Source organism: Sander vitreus, chromosome 16 (genome assembly GCF_031162955.1).
Source record: "Sander vitreus isolate 19-12246 chromosome 16, sanVit1, whole genome shotgun sequence".
NCBI classification, from domain to species: domain Eukaryota; kingdom Metazoa; phylum Chordata; class Actinopteri; order Perciformes; family Percidae; genus Sander; species Sander vitreus.
The window spans coordinates 648,823-658,247 of NC_135870.1; the positions used below are offsets into that span (position 1 = coordinate 648,823).

Sequence of the window (9,425 nt, forward strand, 5' to 3'; positions counted from 1 at the left end):
AGAGAAACTCACTGAGACAAAAGGAGTCCCCAAATAAAAAATGTTCAAATCCTCTTTCTGATTGGATAATAATCTTTGTTTCACATCGTCAGTTATCAGACTCCCAAACTGATTATTTTCTGTATTTAGAATAATAATAGGAGTGTTTTCTGATTGGCTGATCATGTCTGGAGGTCCAACTGAAACAAGAAAGGAAACATTACCAAAAGGTGGCGAGTTTCTGTCTCTACGTCCTCCAATTATTTTATATCAACAATGTTTGATATCAAATACTAAACATCACAAGTTTGATTGATTTGACCTCAACTTTATTAGACTGATTCACATTCAATGTTTCTTTTTATGTATACATGTGAATATATATCAGTGTTTCTAGCGAGGCAAGGACTAAGTCTATAAAATAAAACGGTATAACAAAGACTAATTGTCATTTCTTGAAGAAAGTTGAGCAGAAAGTTCAACAGACTCAAACAGCTGCTGATGATCAGTGAACACTCTGAGAAAACTCATTTCAAGCAGACATTTTATTAATATTTGACAGAAAACTGCATCATTCAGGGTGTGATTTCATGAGGAACAACAGAATATAATGAGGAAGTTATAAGTCCCCTGGGTGATTTCTTTTTTACATTGTTGTTATTTTGCTTCATTTCCACACAAAGAGAAACATATAGACATGCATCGATATGGATTAACATGCACAGCACAGCGAGCAGTTAGGTAGTTTCCAGGAGGATGACTGGTACCTCTCCAGCTACCAGTCACCACTCAGACTACCCTCTGGTCCCAATATATATATTGTAAATACATAGAATCACTCAAAATAAAAAAATAAAAGTACAACATGAAATGATCAACATGTTTCCACATGGCCAGGGTCTTCTGAAATATTATATCTAGTCATTAGGCATGAATACACATGAAGACACAAGGGTATATAACATATAATCACATGTATTGATTATAATATACATCAAATGAAAGTCCATTAGATTGAAGGCTGAAGTGTGAAAGTTGAGCAGAATATTTGTGTCTGAGTTCAGTTCTGTAACATCATCTGAACAAACTGATTAACAAGATGAGGAAACATTATGTTTAACAGCTTTATATGAATATGTATTGATGTCAGTGATGAGTTATGGTCCCACCACCAGTTTACTTCTGTCAACATCACATTAACATCAGAATACATCACAGCCTTTTATCAACTGAACAGCACGTTAGAAAAGCATTAAAACATTAAACTTACACAAAGAAAACTTAAGAATGATAAATGTATTTGTGATCTGACTTCAGTTTGTGATATAGAGGGAGGAAGCTGCTGTACTCAACATTAAACAGCAGGGGGCGTCCTCACTGCATTTACACACACAGGACGATATAGACATGCATCGATATGGATTAACATGCACAGCACAGCGAGCAGTGAGGTAGTTTCCAGGAGGATGACTGGTACCTCTCCAGCTACCAGTCACCACTCAGACTACCCTCTTCTTCAAATATATATTTACTGTCAATATATTTAATCACTCATGTAAGGGTTAATGCCCTGCGCGTCGGACGGTTCACACCTCGCCGTCATCCATTGATACCTGACAATGGACACCTCGAAGGGCATTAATCCGCTTATACTATGGTCACTTGCCAAATAACATATTTTTAAAACATTAGTTTATAATTTTAATTAGTTTTACAATCAAAATCTAAAGTTTTTCCAAACAATAACTCTGTTTCCCTGGTTACGCCTGACGGTTTGACTAATACCTGGAACAATCATTCCCATCCATCAGGTTCTTATGCGATGCAAATGTTGTTCACTCCTCCAGGAAATAGGAAGGACCTTAGATACGACTTGCCACCCTTAGCAACCATAGCTATTTATAGTCCGCTCAGCTGATAGAACCCTTCAGTTTAGCTACGAGCCAGAAAGCTAACGCTATGCTAGCAAGATCCAAAGTCAATAACACTGTGTACAGTTGGCAATCAGTAAAAATAATTTGACAGTATGTTGACCAACAAGACAAGCTAGCTATCAGCCATGTCATTGTCCCCAAAACGATACGACTTTTACGAACACTTGTATCCGCGATGTGTAACGTTACTGTCGGCCACAGCCTGAAGTAGTGACCTGACCAGTGAACGAGATGTAAGATAACGAGATGTAAGATAATGTTATTCTCTGTGAAACAAAGTCAGTTCAGAGGGGCAGTATAACTAACTTCTTGCAGCGTGTGTATTAGCGCCATCCTGTGGTCGTCAGAGGACGAGTTGGAAATAACAGATCCACATTTCCTATTTGTTTTAATGTAGCGCATTCATTTAGAACAGTAAACAGTCAGTTTCACTGGAACTCCTTTAGTAGGTGTCCTACATCACTTTTTTATGGACACCCTGCAGCCAATCAGAATCGAGTATTCACCCAGACCATGGTATAAAAATGATTAAACATGTTTTTGTCTTCTGAAATATTTAACTAGTCATTAAGCATGAATACACATGAAAACACCAGGGTATATAATCACATATAGTGATTATAATATATATCAAATACAAGTCCATTAGATTTCAGGACTGAAGTGTGAAAGCTGGATTCAGCTCCAACACAGCAAACAATTTCTGTCTGGAAGTTCAGGTCTCAAATCAATCAAAGCAGATTTTTTTCTTTCAATATTTTATGAAAGGATCCTTTAACACCAGATTTATACAAAACCATATACTGATAGGAAACTACCATACCAATTTTTTCCATCCTCTTTTGACAATTTGAGATAGTGCATTATACATGTACTGCAGCCCTGCCTGAACTCCTTCACATTTTCGACTTGCCATTTGTTTTAGATGGTCGACCTTCTCTGTGTCATTTCTCTTCTCCATCTCCTCAATCAGGAAGTCCAGGTGGACATAAGTAGACAGTGAAACGACATTCAGGGCGTTCTCTTCCAGTTTGACAACATGCTGGTAGGCTTCATACAGCAAAGCTGTTTTGTTTTCTTCAAGGGTTTCCTTCTCTTTCTGAAGACTTTCCAAAAGGTTCCCTTGCTTCTTAGTCTCTTCTTTATTCGTTTCATACTTCGCTTTCACATCTTTTAGAGTTTTTTGAACTTTCATTGTCTTGTTCACATACTTCCAGTTTTCTTTCACATGATCTGATACAGGACACTTCCCGGTACATGAAGTGCAGCGGCCACCTTTCATAATCTCACAGTGTCCTGGTTTCTGGGCCATTGTGCATCCAGGATAGTGACAGTTCTCCTCACAGACAGTACAGCAGGTTGCTGCTTCATAGAACACCAACCCCCACTTCCCACCATCAATAAGTTCTTTGTCTTTGTAGGGCACATCAACTTCTATAGTGAACTTCTCATTGTTCTTCATCTCTTGTTCATACTTCTTCAGACCATGCTGAGTCTGTTGGATCTCTGTTTGCTTTAGATCAATCAACTCAATTCTCTCTTGCAGGTTTTTGATGCAGGCTGTCAGTCTGATTCGCTCATTCAGGACATTTACGGTTGTCTCCAACCTCTGAGGTGCAGTTTTTACCAAAAACTTTGTGAACTGATTCATTCCTTTCATTGATATTTTATCTGCATGTTCAAGGTCTTCTTCATCCTCTGTCCTGTCTTCATGCTGGCAGTTATCAAACAGGAAGCGAACAGGCTGATTCTTCTCATCTCTGGCACATTTAATATTCGCAGCCTCAAGAGCTTGTAGAGCATTTTTTGGTGTTCTTCCATTTGAGTGTGTGATGAGAGCGACAATGTTCTTCTCCATGTCTTTTCCAAACAGAGAGATCACTGAATCAAAGATGTACCTCTGACGGTCACTCAGTCGATTCACACTCCCTGTCAGCACCAGACCCACTGCATTAATCTCATGAACTCCATCCTCTGAGCGGAACAAGTCAAATAATCTTTCCATAATGTTCACGTCATGTTCGATCCCTCTGGTGTCTCCGTATCCAGGAGTATCGATGATGGTCAGAGAGTAGGGCAGAGTTTTACCTTCAAAACCAAAGATCTGGTACACGATCACATCTGATGTCTGACTTTCTGATTGACTTCTCTTCTGGTCCTCTACGATCTGAAACCAGACATCATCCTCCCACTCCACTCCCATGGCGTAGTTGACCAGAGCGTTGATCAGAGTAGATTTTCCTGTTCCTGTTTCACCAACAAGTAAGATGGTTTTGTTTTATCTTGTTTGGATTTTTTTCACCAAGAGTAATTCTTGTCAGAGTTCCAATGTTATCTTTCCTTGGTATCAGCTGGTACAGAGCAGGAGATCCTGAAGGGATCTGAACTTTGTAGGGGATGTGGTCATATTTGGATGAGGTGTTCCTGTAGAAAAGTAAAGACCAGAGCTTAAAACACAAATTGGTACATTAGAGAAAAAGGTTAAAAAAAGCAGTAATAGTAGTAATTATGAAGGCCGGTAATGTCAAAATGTAATCTATTGAGTTTAGATGAAAACAAAACCCCTCAGAAAGGTATGAATGTGGGTGTCGGGTAGCTCAGTTGGTATAAAGAGGTTTATTCCTCAAAGGGAGAACTGTTGGCACCTTCTTTTTGTTAGAAAACAGCATAACCTTGGTTTTTTTCAGCAGATAACACCACTTTGAGATGAAGAGGTGTGACTGTATAGCGTCAGATACGGCCTGCAGATGTTCAAAGACCAGGGCAACAGTGGTTGCACGACAATAAACAATGATGTAATTTTTGTCATGCTCTATGTACGTTCCCATAAAACGGTGCGTTTGGTGTCATTTGACTCTTGTAGAGCACTAAATGGTCAATCGGTGTCTCCTACTTCAGTCAAGAGGAACACGTCTTTATATGGAGATCAATAGAGAAACATGGAAATAAATTTAGTCTTTTGAAAAATCAAACTGAAATAAATTTTATTGATTGAATATTATCTGTGATATAGACTGATTAATTATCCAATCAGTGTTCTATTAGCTGCACAATCCCAGCAGTATAAAACAGACCAATAAAAACATCATCAATAAATAAACAAACAAATATACCTATGAAATGTATCCTGAACATGGGCATACATTTCTTCTAACAGACGGGGGAGACAATAAACATAAGATTTCTTAAGAGCACTTATTGAAGGGGACACACATAATTAAGCCAAAGCTGTAGTTGTTAGGATATGTGTAGTTGTGGAACTCCAGTAGAAGGCTGGCAAAGCTATTTATTCACTTCAAACATCGGATGAAGGGATTCTTTTCTTTCAATACAGATGATACTGAACTGTCAACTGAGCCTCCCAGCAAGCAGGCTAAATAACTAGCCAGCCAGCCAGCTACTCAATCATTACAATTTAACAAGTTCATGTTTCATTCACAAGCTCTTATCACAGCGTAGAAAAGCACAGCACTTTGCCAGATGAGTGACAACTTTGTTTGGGTCATCTTCTATAACTAGTGTATCATTAGAGCATTAAAGAGCAGTTAAAACAGTTAAAAATATCAAAGCAGATCAAATACGAATAAGAATTTCTCTTTATATGCTTATATGGATTTTCATACAGTTTCAACAATGAAACTTAATAGAAATGAGTCATTATTTAAAGAAAGGCAACATCAAAAAGAAAAGTCTTCAGCCTTGATTTAAATAAACTGAGAGTTGCAGCAGACCTGCAGTACATCAGAGGGTTTAAAACCAGGGAGCAGGTTGTTTATGGCTTTATACATTATTGGTGCTGTTTGAAAATGAACCAGATCAGTGAATATCAATGTTTATGATTTGAAGAATAATGAATGTGTGTGATCCCTATAACCGGTATAGAGTGAGTAACAGTGAGCGTCCATTTTCTGAACGGCTCTGACCCCGGAAGTCATTTCCCTCCGTTATATCTCTGTCTGTTGACGTTTTATTAAATGCTGATATAAAGAGTTTTAACCCTGGAACCATGACAACCAGCTACAAGAGGAATCAGGACCAGAAAACATTTGATCGTTTTAGGCTTAGGATTGTGGGTAATGTAGTATTTTTTCATGACTTGGTGAATAAAACCTGTTTTTTTTAAACCAGGTTGATTTCATACAGACGTTTGTGTCTTCTACCGGAGCAGAAACATCCTCAGAGCTCGGGGTCAGTCTACCTCAGACTGTCTTTAGACATTATCTCTGATAATCAATCAATCAATCAATTAATGGGATTGTTACTTCCAGAACCACACTGTTGAGCTCTATTATGAATTATTCTTATGTCTCTTTTTGCAATATAGATAGTTGACATTTATAAGTATTGTGACAAACCTCTCTCATGTAGTGCATTGTCACATCATGTAGTAAAAAGTTATCCAGCAGTGTTTAACACTAAAACTGTGCTGTTTTAGCAAGTAATACTCACGTTGCCATGGTAACAGGTTTTTTACATTTGTCCATTAATTCAGACAGATGAGGAGGTAAGTCTATGCTCCGTCTCCTTCTTGGGTCTCTTCCTCCTCCTGAAGAGTTGAGATCTCCTCTTCAGAGTGATGAAGAAGCTGACTTTAAATCAAACTGGGATCTGATGTGATCAGAAAGGTTCTGTGGAGACAGGAAGAGACACACATCATCAGAATAAACACACACACACACACACACACACACACACACACACACACACACACACACACACAGGTGTGTCCTCCAGCTCCTCTCAGGTACCCTCTGCTGCAGCTGGGAGGAAACTCCAGCTCACCTTAGATTTCTGACATTTAAGAACTCCCTATTCCTTTCAGATTAAAAGAAAACTCTGAGTTAGAGCAGCAGAGGAAACTAACCTCAGCCAACATCAACAATAACACTGATCTGATATTCAATATGTTTCATGTTTAACTTTGGACTCCTGGACTGAGATCCTGGTTGATCCAGAGAGAGGAAAGGTAGTATTTATCTTACAGTCTCAGTAAAATCACAACTCAAACTGAACTTTATTATATTCATGTGGTCGTCTCCTCAAAAGAGAAGAAACTACGGTAGCCCTGAAGTGCAAATCACAACAGCAAATAGAAAAAATGCAACAGCAAATCATAAAACACAACGGCAAATAGGAAAACATGACAGCAAATATGAAAACACGACAGCAATAACTTGGTAGGGCCTATCTAGCAGAGGACGGAGCCTCCTGATTGGACAGACGGACTGTCTCTCTGTTAAAAGTAGGCGCTTTTCCGTGTTTTTCACCTCTCCTTCTTGTTAAAAGACAGACAGTCCGTCTGTCCAATCAGGAGGCTCCGTCCTCTGCTAGATAGGCCCTACCTTTTCCAGTAGAAGTTAATGCTGTCGTGTTTTCCTATTTGCCGTCGTGTTTTCATATTTGCCGTCCTGTTTTTCTATTTGCTGTTGTGATTTGCACTTCAGGGCCACCGTAAGAAACACTTTAAAATATGATCAGTACGGACAATACAGTAAACAACACAAACATAAGACAACAGGAACAATTTATAACCTGAAGAATCCTACAATAAAGTCTCCAGAGATTATTATTCACAGCAATGAAAATATAAATGAAAGAGCCACAGAGTTAATAAATATGTAACACGGTTCATATATGATCCTCCTAAACTAATATCCTGTTAGTGATATGTGGAGAGTTTACAGCCTCTTCTTCAGAAACTGTGTTGGTCAACGTGAACAAATACTGAACATCTAAGATCAGCTACGATTGTTACATCATCACATCACTGAATATATATTTAGTCTTCTGATGACAGTCACATCTTCATCAAGAGGTTTAGAGCTTCTTACCTGTTTGTTGATGCAGGTACAGCAGCTCTGAGTGCTCAGTCTTCACCTCCACACGTCCTCTCTCTGTCCTCACCTCCACACGTCCTCTCTCAGTCTTCACCTCCACACGTCCTCTCTCAGTCTTCACCTCCACACGTCCTCTCTCAGTCTTCACACGTCCTCTCTCAGTCTTCACCTCGTCTTCACCTCCACACGTCCTCTCTCAGTCTTCACCTCCACACGTCCTCTCTCAGTCTTCACCTCCACACGTCCTCTCTCAGTCTTCACCTCCACACGTCTCTCTCAGTCTTCACCTCCACACGTCCTCTCTCAGTCTGTCTGATCAGCATCCGTCCACCTGAGTTATTTCTCTATAATCGCATGATCAGAGCAACCAATCAGACTGCAGCAGCGTCTCGCCCAAATTAACTGATTAACTTTTCATAGAGATGAAGAACAAATAAAGTTATCAACAGTCTGTGATGACAGTTCTGTTTCTGCAGAAACAGGAGGTCAAAAGTCACATGGAAGAGCCCCAAACTGTAAGTTAATACCAATCAAAACAAAACGTAAGAAACATTAAAAAGAGACAGAAAAGTGCAAATAAAGTTTAAGAACTGGGGAAAGACTTGATGGAGATAACAGAACGAGCCCCCTCCTAATAGATACTGTGTTTCCCATACATAGGTTCTACTTGGGCACCCCGCCCAGGTAGATGAAGACCCACCCAAGTAGATAAAATCAGAATTAAATTTTTTTCTCCAATCAACAATGTATTTTTTACAGCGCACAGCTGCCTCCAGCCCCTCCCCCTCATGAAGTCACGCGCCACGTGCATGACAGCGTCAGGCTCAAAGGCTATAGTGTGAGGCGGCGTTTCAACATTCCCTCGTTCACTTCCCCTAAGCACTTCTCCTCGGGGAAATCCTCGCCACCATCTTAAGTGTTGTTCCAATAGTCTGAAAACCTGAAGTGAACTTGGTGAGATCGACCCTCAGAGGGCTGAGGGAGCGAGTCAACTCCAGAGGTGGATATCACCCACAATGCATTGGAGTCATGCCGTGTGTGTGCCGTGTGTGTACCGTGTGTGTACCGTGTGTGTACCGTGTCAAATGTTTCTTCAGGAGCAGGGGACTCTGTAGTAGGTTAGAGTTCTGTTGAAATATAACTAAGTACATGTATTGTAGTACTGTACTTCAGTCCAAATGTTGAGGTACTTGTACTTTACTTGAGTCTTTTCTTTTCATACCACTTTCTACTTCTACTCTAAATATTGTACTTTTTACTCCGCTACATTCATCTGTTACAGCTTTAGTTACTAGTTACTTTAGTTACTCCGCCACATTCATCTGACAGCTTTAATTACTAGTTACTTTACAAATTCAGATGTACATACACATACACACACACACACACACATGCACATACACAGACATGCACAGTGTGCGTCAAAAGTTAGCATTATAATGCCTCATTTGCATATTTAAACAACATTTCAGAAACTGTAAGTACAAAAAATAATCTTAATAGTCTTAATTTAAGTAATCAACTGAGAAAGTTTCATGCTGATATCTGTCAGTTTAAATATGTATTCCTTAACTGACATTACATATATATAAGTTGACTGTTAGTGATCGTTTTAGCGTCTGTTCTTTGTTCCAGAATACTTTTGATTATTTTTTTAAGCTAAATTGCCCTCTGT

General features: G+C 39.3%; 1 long non-coding RNA gene and 1 pseudogene across 2 annotated transcripts; one reads left to right on the forward strand and one right to left on the reverse strand.

Moving 5' to 3' along the window:
• Positions 1 to 506: 506 nt before the first annotated feature.
• On the reverse strand, positions 507 to 6,448 carry LOC144531691 (uncharacterized; annotated as a pseudogene). Its single transcript, XR_013503238.1, has 2 exons — positions 6,363 to 6,448; positions 507 to 4,337 (listed from the first exon to the last, which is right to left on the reverse strand). The product of XR_013503238.1 is annotated as an uncharacterized LOC144531691 (transcript).
• On the forward strand, positions 6,358 to 6,515 carry LOC144531692 (uncharacterized). The gene is made up of 2 exons (XR_013503239.1): positions 6,358 to 6,432; positions 6,473 to 6,515. It is a non-coding gene; the product is annotated as an uncharacterized LOC144531692 (long non-coding RNA).
• Positions 6,516 to 9,425: the final 2,910 nt, after the last annotated feature.